The sequence below is a fragment of the Anser cygnoides genome, chromosome Z, assembly GCF_040182565.1.
Source record: "Anser cygnoides isolate HZ-2024a breed goose chromosome Z, Taihu_goose_T2T_genome, whole genome shotgun sequence".
NCBI lineage: Eukaryota > Metazoa > Chordata > Aves > Anseriformes > Anatidae > Anser > Anser cygnoides.
In genome coordinates, this window is record NC_089912.1 from 69,119,741 (window position 1) to 69,135,043 (window position 15,303).

At 42.0% G+C, this 15,303-nt stretch overlaps 1 long non-coding RNA gene and 1 other non-coding gene across 2 annotated transcripts; both read right to left on the reverse strand.

Annotated features, from left to right (window-relative positions):
* Window positions 1-4,688: 4,688 nt before the first annotated feature.
* TRNAS-AGA (transfer RNA serine (anticodon AGA)) lies at window positions 4,689-4,770 on the reverse strand. Its single transcript has one exon. It is a non-coding gene; the product is annotated as a tRNA-Ser (tRNA).
* Window positions 4,771-7,377: 2,607 nt separating this feature from the next.
* On the reverse strand, window positions 7,378-15,288 carry LOC106036356 (uncharacterized). Its single transcript, XR_001207250.3, has 3 exons — window positions 15,046-15,288; window positions 12,468-12,544; window positions 7,378-7,603 (listed from the first exon to the last, which is right to left on the reverse strand). It is a non-coding gene; the product is annotated as an uncharacterized lncRNA (long non-coding RNA).
* Window positions 15,289-15,303: the final 15 nt, after the last annotated feature.

A 15,303-nucleotide genomic window follows, 5' to 3' on the forward strand; every position in this document is an offset into this window, starting at 1 on the left:
TCAGGTGGGTCTGAATTACCATTTTAGCTAAGAGTCTAACAAGCTACCTAGCTGACCAGATACAGCTGTCTGCTTTAGGTGAGCTGGTGAGAGCTCTCCACTCTTCATACTCAAGGGGACCATTGACGTTTTGTTCACACTCAGACACAAAAATATATGTGTTAATTAAGCTGTCTTAATATTTTGCTGGAAGATAAGCAAAGGAGGGCTATTGCTGTTCTCTTATGGTTCATGCTCTGTGTAAAAGCTTCAGCTACAGAACTCAATGCAAATGAACTACCAAGCTGGGTAAACGTGGTTGCTTATAGCTCCTGCTTGAAGAGGTAAGCTTCAGAAGGCTTATGGCTTTTTTAAGGCTGTAGGCCTACTCGAGCTCCAGTGGGGGTTTCATGGAAGCAAAATACCAGAAGTTATCTTCTATTAATTAATGAGATAAACTCATTGAGCAAAATCCTTGATGAATACCAAGGAAGAAAGGTAGGACTACATGGCCAAGAGCAAAGGAGGTAGGAGCTACAGTGATCTTCCTACAGGAATATCTTTTTTGGCCAAAAAGTCTTCTGCGTGCAGCTCACTCATATAAGCAAGAGACAGGAGGAGTACATGGCTCAAGGTAGGTGTATGCAAGGTAGGTGTATGCAGGGAGGTAGTGTAACAACCTCGTTTGGTGGTAACTATCTCCAATCAATTTAAAAGGACTGAGGAAAGCCAGCTTGAGTTCCTGCCTGTCTCCATCTGTAGTGTAGCTGAAGTATTTACACGCCTAGTGTCGGTTGGCTGTGCGTACAATTCACTTGCTCAGAAGACAAATCCAAGTGTCAGGCTTCCAGCTGTCTGAACTTTACGTTTTATGCTGGCAATTCATCGTTTTCCTGTGGAACAGAGCAGCCTATTATTTCAAGGTATGATGCACTTGTCAGATACAGAAAAGCTTTTATTACACTGTTGCAAAGCAGCTTATTTATTTACTTTCACCTTTTCTTTGAAATGGATGAAAAAATATACCTGTGCTGTACAGAAAGAGCCTGTGGACTGGTTATTTGTTATTGTCTCTCTTATACTGTAATGATACATATTGTACCAATGCTGGACATACAAGTCAATGTAAAAGTGACAGAATTCACTCTTAGAAATGCTGACTAAATTTATACTTAATAAGTTTAATCAATGGCTAAAATATTCAGGGTGAAAAGATACACATTTCATAGGGACACTGTAAACATGGAGTATTTTGATGGTAAATACAGTAATTTTTACTGCATCTAAAGCTTTTGTCATGTAAAATGGCCTTAATTTTTCCCATTCTTGGAGTGACTTTTTGGTCGTATATTGTCTGGTACAGGCTAGTCTATATGGATATCTATATTCTGTAACCATGCTGATTCTCAAAAGCAAGAAGGACTTAATTTTTCTGCACTGACTGCCTTTTGGCATCATCGAGAAGCACGCCTTAGCTTGATTTTTATCCGTTTTTCTCCATCAAGGAAAATGTGCATTTCCCAGGCTTCCAAATTACTGAAACAAGAGACTGCAACACCACCATCTATACCAGTTTCCACAGATATAAATAATTTTGTGAAACAAAATAACTCACCTTTCTGTTCTTTACTACTTGAGTTGAAATATTTTTTCCTGACTTATTATACAGGAGATGAGATCAGCAGATCATGACAGCTGTTCACTCTTTCTGAATGAAAATTAACATTATCAAAGGTATATTCTGTTTTTCAAAATAGTAAGTATGCTAAAGAAGAAGTGGAAGGTTCTATAGACTTCTATGGTTCTATAGACTTCCCCTGTTTTTATTAATTCTTCAAGTTTATGATGGCAGTCAATGTTGGGAGCACTCTACTGTCCTTCTCGGCTTCGTACCACCGCTTAAGACCACGGGAACAGACAGTTCCAAAATGTCAGAGGTCTAACAGATGGGGAAGAAGGCCAGCTTGGCTGAGTGGCAATCTTCTTCTAGAGCTTAGGTGGAGAAAGGAAGTGTATGGGCACTGTAAGTGAGGCCGGGCGAGGTGGGAGGACCGCAGCAACACTGTTTGCCATTGTAGGGAGAAAATTTGAGCAGACAAAGCTCAATTAGAGTTGAAGCTGGCCAGAACTGTGGGGATAATAAAAAGTTGTTTGTTTGTTTGTTGGCTTTTTAATACATGAACAGCAAAAGGAGAACCAGGGATAACATTGGTCTGTTACTTGGTGAGGGTGGTCACCTCGCAAACAGGGGCGTAGACAAAGCAGAGACATTTAATGCCATTCTTGCCTGTCTTCAACACCAGTGATGAGCTCTGGGACTCCTGGAGACCTGAGTTGGACTATGACTGCAGTGGCAGTAATGATAAACTCCCAGCTGACCCCAAACCTGTGTGGAATTTGCTGCTGCAGCTGGATGCATATAAGTGTACGGGGCCCAAGGGGATTCATCCTGAGGTACTCAAAGAGCTGGCTGATGTCATTGTGACTTCTGTCAATTATTATTCAATGGTCTTGGGAATCTGGAGAGGTCCCAGTCATTTGGAAGCTTGTTCCAGTTTTCAAGAAGGGCGAGAAAGAAGACTCTGGTAATTACAGGCCTGTCAGTCTCATTTCAGTGCCTGGTGAATTTATGGAGAATATTATGGAGTTATTTCAATTGAGTTATTGAAAACCTGAAGGACAATGCAGTTGTTGGTCACAGCCAACATGGGCTCATGAGGTGGAGTCCTCTTTAATGAACTTAATTTAATTTTATGACAAAGTTACCCACCCTGTTGACCCAGGGAAACCAGTTGATGTAATCTTTCTGGATTTCAGCAAAGCTTTCAATACTGTTTCTCACAGAATCCTTCTGGACAAAATGTCTAGCATATAACTATACAAGTACATAATGCGATGGGAGAACAGGTGGCTGATGGATCAAGCTTAAAGGGTTGTAGTAAATGGGGTTACATCAGGCTGGCAGCCAGTCACCTGTGGGGTTCCACAGGGCTCCATTTTAGGGCCAGTTCTGTGTGTTTTCATAAATGACTTGGATGCAGGACTTGAAGGTATACTGACTGAGTTTAAGGACAACTGTAAATTGGGAGAAGCTATTCACTCCCTCGGGGGTAGAGAGGCCTTGCAGAGAGATCTTGAAAAATGAGAGTGCTGGGCAATCACCAACAATGGGAAGTTTTACAAAATCAAGTGCCATATTCATCACCTGGGACAGGCTGGGCGACGAGATGCTAGAGAGCAGCCCCATGGAAAGGGATCTGGGAGCTTTGGTTGACAGCAAGTTGAACACGAGCCAGCAGTGTGCCCTGGCAGCCAAAAGGGCCAACCGTACCCTGGGGTGCATCAGGCACAGCACGGCTAGCTGGTCAAGGGAAGGGATCGCCTTGCTCTGCTCTGCGCTGGCGTGGCCTCACCTCCAGTACTGTGTGCAGGTTTGGATACTTCAATATAAGAAGGACATAAAACTATTAGCCTCCACAGGAGGGCTATGAAGATGGTGAAGAAGACATACGAGGAGCATCTGATGTCCCTTGGTTTGTTCAGCCCAGAGCAGAGCAGGCTGAGGGGAGGCCTCATGGCGGCCTGCAGCTCCCTCACGAGGGGAGCGGAGGGGCAGGCGCTGAGCTCTGCTCTCTGGGGACAGCGACAGGACCCGAGGGAACGGCATGGGGCTGGGACAGGGGAGGGTCAGGCTGGGGGTTAGGGAAAGGTTCTGCACCCAGAGGGTGCTCGGGCACTGGGACAGGCTGCCCAGGGCTGTGGTCACAGCACCCAGCTGCCAAAGTTCAAGAAGCGTTTGGACAACGCTCTCAGGCACGTGGTCTGATTTCTGGGTTGTGCTGTGTGGAGCCAGGAGTGGGACTCAATGATCCCTGTGGGTCTCTTCCAACTCAGGATATTCTGTGGTTCTATGATTAGCTGATAGGGCAATGTATGTATCAGTGCAGTTGCAAATTACAAGTCCATCTGAAATGCAGCCAGAGGCAACTTTTATTTCCCTGCACTGAGGTGTGTTATCACCAGGGCTTATTACCACACAGTCTGCAACAAGGAGTGTCTGACACAGGGTGCCAAATTAACTATTTTGAGAGGAAAAGAGAGAATAAAAAAATAAAGGTTGTTGTTGTTGTTTGTTTAATTAAAGAAGCAATGCAGATTTTGTTGGGGAGGAGGGGTTGTCGATGCTACAGAAGATTACTATTATATTACACATTTTCCAGTTGTAATTCAGAACATCCTAGTTCACCAAGATGGAGGAATTGGTAATAACCAGCTTTTATAGCCAACTGAGTTTGAGGAGAGAACACTGGATGTATTTTCATGCTGGAGTTCCCTCTGTTAAAATCTAATTTCATTGTACAAATTCTGATTTCTGACTAATCATTAACTGGACACGTAGCCAGTGCTTTAACTCCTATAGAAACCACGCCCTTAGGCCAAACAGAAGCAAGATCCACATATCACAGAATCACAGGACTGTAGGTGTTGGAAGGGACCTCGAAAGATTGGGTCCAACCCCCCTGCCAAAGCAGGTTTCTTAGAGCAGGCTGCCCAGGTAGTCTTGAATATCTCCAGAGAAGGAGACTCCACAACCTCCCCGGGCAGCTGTCCCAGTGCTCCGTCACCCTCACTGTGAAGAAGTTCTTTCTCATATTGGTGCCAAAATTCCTGTGATCCATAAAGTTGCACTGAGCCTCTTCAGCTCTGGCCGTAGTCGGCAGGATTCGAACCTGCGCGGGGAAACCCCAATGGATTTCTAGTCCATCGCCTTAACCACTCGGCCACGACTACACACAATTTATTTCTTTGTGTCAACTACTCAAGGCTCACCTTACCTGTTTTGTTCCACCTACACTGGGAATTTCACCATCCTTGTTCCTAGGTGCTTATTCTTATACTAGACACCTCACCTAGTTTGTTTCCTCCTCACCTCGTGATCTCATCCCACACCTCTCTGGACTCAGATCTAAGCTCTGAGTGTTTACTCCACCAACAGGCTCCCAGTCATGCTTTCTGATGTACCTAAGTGCTGTAGTTCTGCCCACTGAACTCCGGTCTTACTTCACCACTCATCTCTGTTCATTCCCTGTTCCTTGTGCTCAGCATTCAGCCCGCACCCCAAAAGTAGCCCAAATCCATTTCCATGATTTGTATATTGCTTAAGAACTCTGGCATAACTGTATTGAGTAAACGTTTCCTCACCTTCTCTAATCAGGGCTACTAGAAAAGGTACTAGAGAAAGTTCAGAAGCAGATGGAAGGGAAGAAACACAGTAACAGTGGTGTTTAAGAATCAGGTCCAACAGAGCAGCAGCCAAAAGGAGTCAGCAACGCACAGGGTAATTAGTTGTAGGTGGAGCTGTAGGAGTGGTGTGGATGACAACTGTAGTCAGTAGTTGAAATGAAAAGCAGATGCAACTATAAAACTCAATGCATCTGGTAAATTGACACAATTTTTTTACAGGTTTAATTTTTTTTCTACAGGCTTCAGTATTTCTTTTTCATAATATGAGCTTCTTTATCCTAATAGATGAAATTTAGCAGATGAATTATATATCAGCTTCCTGAAACAGAGAATCCAGAGAATCCTTCCACAGCATGTTTCAAATTGTGAGAGAACATAGATGAACTCCCCTCCTCCCAACTGGAAGGAAAGAAATCTGCAGAGGCTTATCCTTAGGGAGTGGGAGTAAAAGTGAAGTTGAAGACCTGACGACTTTCTTTAGCCTCCAGTCACAGATGCTATAAATGACGCTTCCACTACCATCTTTGTTCTGCTTTTGAGCTCAAGAAAATAAAATCTGTTCACTAAGAGACACCTGAGGCCTATGCACACCAGGTAACTGCTTCCTCACACTCTTTTTTTCAGTAGTAAAATTAACAGAACATATATTTTGCATATTTTTTCACTTGTATTGCATATGAAGCCTTATGGTATTATACCAGAAAGATATTAAGTTCAGAATCATACAGTGTTGGGTCACTTTCCCATACTAAGAAAGAAACTAAATTTCCTGATCTATTTCACAGCAGCTATCCCTGTAGCACATACAGTGCTACAGTCTTGAATTACAAACAAAGGAAATAGCAACCTTGCCTTTCTGAATGGAAAACTTCTTCAGGAACTAATTCTGTGAGCCAACTAAATGTGCTTTCCTTGGAAGAATAAGGCACAAGCCTGGAAAGTTACCAACATGATTCCTAGCAAAAGTGTGCTACTAAATATGCGGGTCCAACCCAACAACATACCATAAGTTTGTTACCCAGAGTTAAGATCATTATCAGCACTCTGCCCACTCTCTTTCACCTAGCAGTGTGGAATTCCTTAAGTTAAGCTTTTGCCTATGTGTTGGAATTCTTTCATGGCTCCCCCCAACTTTTTTTTTGTATCAGAAAGATTTGCTAGTGCCTTGAAAGTGACGTGAAAACTTCTAAGAGAAATTTCCTGAGCCATAGACAAGGGATTTTAATGGAAGAATGTGCAACTCTGGAGAAGCATTTGTGTGAACTGCAATTAAACTTGTAAACACAGAGAATTTAAAAATGCAAAATTTTGCTTAGGTGTAGTTCATACAGTTTGTTGTAGTAGTCAGATTCCAACATCAGGCCAACCAAAGATTGACGTATTTTATTAAAAGCTCTGGGGATACAAAGTCTGTTGCTTCTATAGCATAAATAACAACTTTGCAATTTCTTTCTGGAGTACGATTACTATTAATTAGTTGATCTCCACCAATCAATCAATTACAACAATGTTCTGAATTTACTTCAGTGATAATTAAATGACTGTTCAGATGCTCAATGAATGCTTTTAGTCTGGTATTGATAGTCGAGCACCGTCACAAACACAAATACAACAAAACAGATGCATAGGTGTTGATACAAGTTGTCTTCCTACTTCCACGGTGTAGTAAATGATGCTTCAAACACAAGCATTTTTTTTCTCACAGGACTTCCCCCACTGTTTAATTTCAACAGTAGAAAGGCTAATAGTTGGGGGGGGTGGGGGGGGGTTGCTGGGAAGAAACAAAACAAACTAGAACAAGAATACTCTCTAATTGGACTCCTTTGGATAGGATCAATTAGACCAGATTTAATCATCTTGGAAAATGGTGTTTTAGATGTATTTAAGAAACTATTCTCCTTGCCAATCTGACCTATACAAACACATCCATGTGGTTCAAACACTCGCTACTACCCTGATTTTTTAGGAGTATAAGAAAATTAGATCAGGAGAACTTCAGTATTACTTTAAAAGAAACCTAGAATCACAAATAAATTATAAAATAATTGCTATGAATGTGCTTAAAATTGTAACAGTTTGGCCCATTGGTATGTCAACAGAAAGATCAGTCGTATGTAACTGAGAAAGCAAAGAAATGCAGACTAGGTTAGGATTTCAGTGGAAAAAAATACAATTATTTTTCTTGAATTCGTCCTTCTTTCTCTCTTGCTGTTCTCTGTTGCTGTTCAACCCTAAAGTTCATCAGTCTTCTTTGTCATATCCTATTCAAACAGGATAGAATATCTATCTGTTAAATGCTTCCAAGCAGAGACTGTCTTTTTCTAAGCTTGCACAGCAGCTTGCAGGAGAGAGCTTTGGCATGGTTGGAATGCTGACATGGCTGCAGTATAAAAAATAAATGGTAATTCATAAAGTGAAGATCATTAGACAAAAAAAAAAAAAGCAATTGTTTTAGTGACTTCGAGTTTTATTAAAAAAAAAAAACAGTAAAAAATGTGTATCTGCCAATTATGTTCTATCAGAAACTGGCTCAAAGCTGATGATATTGACACACTAACGAAGAACATTTGATTACTGAGGAATGTTTAAGCTACACTCAGGTCAAAAGAATTTGAAACTGTGTACAGACAGACATTTTCTTCCCTGTAGCAGCAGTTAAAATTTTGCATTAATATAATTATTTAGTCTTGGTATGTCCTTTCTCTTTGGGTTTTGGTATGTACTTATGTATTTGAGAGAATTTAAACAGAATCAGCATAAATGAGCATCTGTGTCAGACACAGACCAAATAAGCTGTGCTACAAATTAATGTTTTCAGTCCTGCTTGGGTGATGGTTGAGACTTTTAAAACAAAAAATATTGTTCTGACAAGCTAAATGACTGTAAAAGTCTCTTAGGCTCTAATGACATATGAGGGGCTTTTTTCCCCTTAGAAACAGCACGTACCGGTCTGTCTATGCAGCAAAGTGCTGGAACATGTTGTCTATCTTCAATACCATATGGCTAAATATTTTATTAAAAGTTATGCTGCAGACAAACACTGGCTATTCCAGACTAAGATTTGCAGACAGCATGATACAGTGAGCTGGATTTCCATCCACAGTCACAATCACTTAAAAGTTATTTCAGAAGGCAGACTAAAGCTGTTTAAAGTCAAGCATGCGGTACCGCTAATAAAAAAGATTGTGTGATTTTTATATCTGACCCTAATGACTCCTTCTGGAGGCTACAAAAACAAGGGTTTTTACAGAGGCACAGAATGACATACATCTTACGAAATTTCATTTCCAGTTCACCTAGTGTTTACCTTTCTCTTTTTTTTTTTTTTTTTTATTTCATGCATTACCATTATTTTTTCAATGAAGTTATAAAGGAAGGATTAGGTCATCTGTTGCCAAGTGAAAAGACACAAGTACAGAGGAAAAAAAAAACACTTTGTGGAAGAACATATTACCTTATTTTACCTGCTTCTGAACAAAATAATAGCTCCAGCACATGCTGAAACTTAAGTGGCCTTTTATGTTATTTGATGGCTCCGATTATGAGGAAAGATAAGGTCACATACATAATCTTTTCTTTCTTTCCTAGTAAGTCCCATCCCAGGAATTAGGTAGCAAACGTGTATGAGTGATGGTAACATAGAATCATAGAAACAGAGAATCATTTAGATTGGAAAAGACCTTCAAGATCATCTAGTCCAACTATCAATCTGACCTACCATGTCCCATTACTAAACCTTGCCCCATAGCGCCACATCCACACATCTCTTAAATATCTCCAGGGATGGTGACTCAACCACCCCCTTGGACAGCCTATTCCAATGCCTAACCACCCATACCATGAAGAAATTCTTACTGACATCTAAGCCTCACACAACTTGAGACTGTTTCTTCACATCCAATTACTTGTCACCTGAGGAAAAAGACTGACACCCACCTTGCTACAGCCTCCTTTCAGGTAGCTGTAGAGAGCCATGAGGTCTCTCCTCAACATCCTTTTCTCCAGACTAAATAGCCTCAGTTCCCCCAGCCACTCCTCACACGTCTTGTTTTCTAGTCCCTTCACCAGCTTCATAGCTCTTCTCAGAATATATTCCAGCAATTCAGTGTCCGTGTAGTGAGAGGCTCAGAAGTGGAGGTGTGGTATTACCAATGCCAAGCACAGGGGAAAAATCACTTCCCTAGTCCTGCTGGCCACGCTATTTCTGATGCAGGACAGGATGCCTTTTGCTTTCTTGTTCACCTGGGCACACTGCTGGCTCGTGTTCAGCTAGATATCGACCAACACCCCCAGATCCTTTTCTGCTGGGCAGCTTTCCAGCCACTCTTCCCCAAGCCTGTACTGCTGCATGGGGTTGTTGTACCCCAAGTGCAGCACTGGGCACTTAGCCTTGTTGAATGTCTTACAACTGGATGTGGCCCATTGATCCAGCCCATACAGGTCCCTTTGCAGAGCCCTCCTACCTTCAAGCAAGTCAGCACTCCTGCCTAACTTGGTGTTGTCTACAAAATTACAGAGAGTGCACTCAATCACCTCATCAAGATCACTGATAAAAATATTTAACAAAACTGGCCCCAATACTGAGCCCTGGGGAACACCGGCTGTGCTGTCAAACAGATTTAACTCCATTCACTACAACCCTTTTGGCCCACCACCCAGCCAGTTTTTTACCCAGCAAATAGTACATCCATCCAAGCCATGAGCAGTCAGTTTCTCCAGGAGAGTGCTGTGAGAAACACCATGAAATACCTTGCTAAAGTCCAAGTAAACAACAGCCACAGACTTCTTTTTTTTTTTACTAAGCACGTTGTCTTACCACAGAAGGGAATCATGTCAGCTGAGCAGGACTTGCCTTTCATAAACCCACACTGATGGGGCCTCACCACCTGGTTGTCCTGTACGTGCTGTGTGATTGCAACCAGGATTACCTGCTCCAGGTACCAAAGTCGGACTGACAGGCCTGTAATTCTCCAGCTCCTCCTTCCTGCTCTTCTTTGTAGAAGGGCATCATATTCACCAACCTTTAGTCATCTGGGACCTGCCTGGTTAGCAAGGGCTGCTGGTAAATTATTGAAAGTGGCTTAGTGAGCACTTCTGCCAGCTTCCTCAGTACCCCTGGGTTGATCCCATCTGGTCCCATAGATTGTCCAAGGTGACCAAGCAGTGTAGTAGGTTGCTAACCATTTCCACTTGAATCATGAGGGTTTCATTCTGTTCCTTGCCTCTGGCTTCCAGCTCAGTGTGTTGGGAGCCCTAAGAACAATCAGTCTTACTAATAAAGACTGAGGCAAAGAAGGCATTAAGTAACTCAGCCCTTCCTCATCTCTAATCACTAAGTTTCTCCCATATCCAATAAAGAGTGGAGATTCATCTTAGTCCTCCTTTTGTTGTTTATGTATTTATAAAAACACTTTTCACTGTCTTTTTCTGCAGTAGCCAAATTAAGATCTAGCTGGGCTTTGGCCCTTCTAATTTTCTCCCTGCGTAACTTCACAACATCTCTGCAGTCCTCCTGAGTTGCCTGCCCCTTCTTGCAAAGGTCTTAAACTCTTCTTTTCTTCCTGAGTTTCAGAAGAAGCTCTCTGTTCAGCCAGGCTGGTCTTCTTCCCCACTGGCACATCTTTTTGCACATAGGGATGGCCTGTTCCTGCACCTTCAAGATTTCATTCTTGAAGAACATTCAGCTTTCCTGGACTTTTCTGCTCTTTATAACTGCCTCCCAAAGGACTTTGTCAACCAGGTCCTGAACTGGACAGAATCTGTCCTCCAAAAATGCAAAGTAGCAGTTCTGCTGACTGCCCTCGTTGCTTCTCCAAGGATAGAGAACTCTATCACCTTGTGATCGCTGTGCCCACAACAGCTTCCAACCATCACATCACCCACAAGACCTTCCCTGTTAACAAAATACAGGTCAAGTGGGATACCTTGCCTAGTTGGTTCCCTCACCACCTGCACCAGGAAGTTATCATCCACACATTCCAGAAATCTCCTAGTCTGCTTCTTCTCCATTGTATTTCCAGCAGATGTCTAGGAAGTTGAAGTCTCTGATGAAAAGAAGGGCTAGGGATCGTGACACTTCCCCTGGCTGCTTACAAAATATTTCATCTGCTTCTTCATCATGGTTGGGTGGTCTATAGCATAATCTTACAACTATATCTCCTTTGTTGGCCTTTCCCCTGAGCCTTACCCAGGGACACTCAACCTCTTCATCACCATAACTAAGTTCCAAGCAATCAAGACCTTTCCTAATGTAGAAGGCTACCCCACCTCCTCTCCTTCCCTGCCTATCTCTTCTGATGAGCCCGTAGCCATCCATTTCAGCCCTTTAATCATGAGAGCCACCCTACCACATCTCACTGAGGCTTATGATACAGTAGCCCTGAGTCTGGGCTAAAGATTCCAGTTCCCCTTGTTTATTTCCCATGGTAGGTGCATTTGTGTAGCGGCTTTTAATTTGGGCCCCTATTGAAATGGACTTACTCACTGGCATTCCTGTACATTGAGTTATCCATATTTAAATGAGTTATAGTACCTTAATGCACTTAATAAATACGTATTTGCATATACTTGCATGTTTTCATCCTTTGGACATAGAATATTTTGCACCAAAAATGAAGCTTGACAGACAGCTTTCACCTAAACTAGAAAAAGAAGTCCTTATTTCAAGAGGAAAACAACATAGCAAACAGTATCCTGCTGGCTAGGACGCGTGATAGTAAAATTTCTTCTTCTGCCTGATTAAGCTACGCTGCAGCTTGATGTTGTAGTGTGCTAGATACCGTAATATATGTGTGACAGCACTGCTCTAAGGAAGGTTAAAATCTGCTCTTCCATGTGCTCTTTCTTCAGTATAAGGGGAATCTTGCAAAGCTTAATTCTGGTAAGTGCTATCACTGTTGCTAATTTAACTGCAGGTGGCACATTCCTTTGGTATGGCTGAGGTAATAGCGGTGGGTATTAAAGAAAGTAATAATAGCATAAAGAACAGTAAAAAATCATGCAGGCCTAAACCTACTAATGGCATTTTAAATGTATACAGATGCTGCTGTTTTTGAGAAACTATGGATGGGACTGTCATATCTTGGGTCTTTGACACAGAAAAGTTTCTCCTATGGGGATGTTCATGATTGCAGTAAAATGCGTTTGTGTTTACCACTATTAGAAACTCTCTGTAGGCTGCACTGCATTAATGAAGCATCACCCAGCCACCTGATAATTTGTCACAAAAAAAAAAATCTCCCTACCTGCATAATAGACAGTAGATATACATTTTTCAGTGACCACCAGACTCTTGAACTGTCTTGCTAGAAAAGTTACTACCCTATGAAAAGGCAAAAAAAGAATGAACTCCACATGAACTATAGACAAACTCTCATATTTTGGATGTTTGCAATATTAAATTGCTTACTAATTTAGCAGTACTATTTTAAAAGCTAAAACAAAAGAATATTTGCTGTCTTCTAAACTTATTATAAGTTAAATATTCCCCCTCCAACTTTGTTTGTTTGTTTGTTTTGTATATTTCTGTGTCAGAGTCTGTCATCTTTGCTCTCTCAGTCCGTTTTCTGCTTTTTTATCCAGTAATCATCTTCCCAGGAATTCTGTTTGATGGCAAGTTAAATATGACTTAACAGGATGCCCTGGCAGACAAAAGGGCCAGCTGTACTCTGGGATGCATCAAACACAGCACTGCTAGCTGGTGGAGGGAAGGGATTGTCCTGCTCTGCTCTGTGTTGCTGCAGCCTCACCTCCAGTACTGTGTGAGTTTTGGGAGCCACAATGTAAGTAGGACATAAAACCGTTAGAAGGTGTCCAAAGGAGGGCTACGAAGAAGGTGAAGGATCTGGAGGGCAAGATGTATGAGGACTGGCTGAGGTCCCTTGGTTTGCTCAGCCCAGAGCAGAGCAGGCTGAGGGGAGGCCTCATGGCGGCCTGCAGCTCCCTCACGAGGGGAGCGGAGGGGCAGGCGCTGAGCTCTGCTCTCTGGGGACAGCGACAGGGCCCGAGGGAACGGCATGGGGCTGGGACAGGGGAGGGTCGGGCTGGGTGTTAGGGAAAGGTTCTGCACCCAGAGGGTGCTCGGGCACTGGGACAGGCTGCCCAGGGCTCTGGTCACAGCACCCAGCTGCCAGAGTTCACGGAGCATTTGGACAATGCTCTCAAACACTTGGTCTGATTTCTGGGTTGTGCTGTGTGGAGCCAAGAGTGGGACTCATGATCCTTGTGGATCCCTTCCAATTTGGGATGTCCTAATCTGTGATTCTATGATGTTTTTATGTATGGATATATGGAGTCACATTATTGCAAATATAAGAGATGGCCACAGGGTAATATTTTTGCCTACTAATGAGAGTTGGATTTCAGTCTTCACTCCCTGTCTTCCTGCGAATGTAATCGATAAAATAAAACACCAGTAAATAATTAACTCTAAAAACAGGCTGTGCAATACTTCATGGTTTACTGTGCTTTAAAATCCTCAACACTTAGGAGTGTGGGTTGTTTTTTTAAAAATCTTTAGAGCAATCAGCAGTGATTTTGCACCTTTTTGAAGGTCTGAGAAGAGCACTTATGGCTTGTGACATTTAACTTTGATTTAGCATTGATCTAGTTTTCTCAAACACATAACTTTATTAAACTTGGATTTTTTTCTTTAAGTGCCTACCCTTTAGAACAGGCTTTTGAGGGTGCTGCAGTATGCAAGTACAGTGGGAAGTGTATAACAGATTTTGTGAAAATTGGCCAGTGAAGCAGGGAAGGTGAGCTAGAAAGCACAAGCATCACAGAAATTCACTGGGAAATGACAGTTCTCCTTTCCATATCAATACTAGTCATCATGACACATCTAGAGTTCCAAGTCTAGGCTATGACCATGAGGGCACAGCACTTTACCCTTTTATATCTACCTCAGCCGCAGATCTTCTATGCAAAATTTGATTTTCATCACTTTGGCCGTTTCTATATCCCAGTGGACAGCAACCCTCAGACACTATGATCATGTTGTTGCCTACAAATAGTGCTTGTGACCATGACTGGTAGGTTGTTATTTCTCTAGACATGCTCAGACATAAAGGATCCTGCACGCTCCCAGAGCTTCTGATCTACACAGACAAGCAGTTCTGGTCTTGAGGACAGCATCAACAGGCACTGAAGATGTAATGTCTTTCTTCTCTGATACAAATAAAACCATACCACCTGAGAATTATTTAGCATTTCTGAGAGCAAGTCCACTTATTCTGGTATGCAAATGTATATCGGTACTTAATTTTATAGCGTGATGCTGAAAAAATCGAAGTCAATTAAATAAATTAACAATTACTTCTGCCTAAGTCCAAGCTTCTAAAACAATTCACCTTCAAGAAGCTTAAATCATAAAATAATCTTCTCCTTGAAGATATTCCAAACTGAACTTGATAAGTCATGAGCAACTCCGTCTGGCTTTGAAGCTGGCCCTGCTTGGAGAAGCGGTTTGAACCAGACAAGATCTAGAAGTCCCTTCCAAACTAAATTATTCTGTGAAGACAAATAGTCACCCAGCACTACTAACCCTGAAACCTAGTTGTGATCATTTTAATGACAAGATAGTTAATGTTTTCCTATGACATTTTCAGTAAAGGTCTCTAGCTATTGAGCCTGTTCTACAATTACAACATTTACTGATATGAGCCCCCCTGCTGAAGAGTTCCCACTGCCTCAGCAGAGTTTGTTTCCATGGTAAGGCAGGATACAAAGCAGAATATACAGATGCTCCTAGAGGAATTATAGAGATGTTGGTGTGTCTCAGTCATCAACTGAACATTAGCCTGGAAAATAAACATTTTGTACCTAATAAGGTGAGAAGAAGCTGGAGGGGGAGTTGTTTAGTTTTCCTGTGTAACTACAGGGCTTGGTTGCCTCTTGATTTCACAGGGATGGTCTTCAGTAACCCGGTGGGTTTCTTTCATTCCTATGTGTCTACTTTCAAACAAACAAACAAACAAACAAAAAACACTTGTCAGAATAGAAAACATGCTAGGACAGGGTAATCCTAACTGGATTTGTTATCAATTTCCATCAGAGAAGCAAACAAATAAATAAATAAAT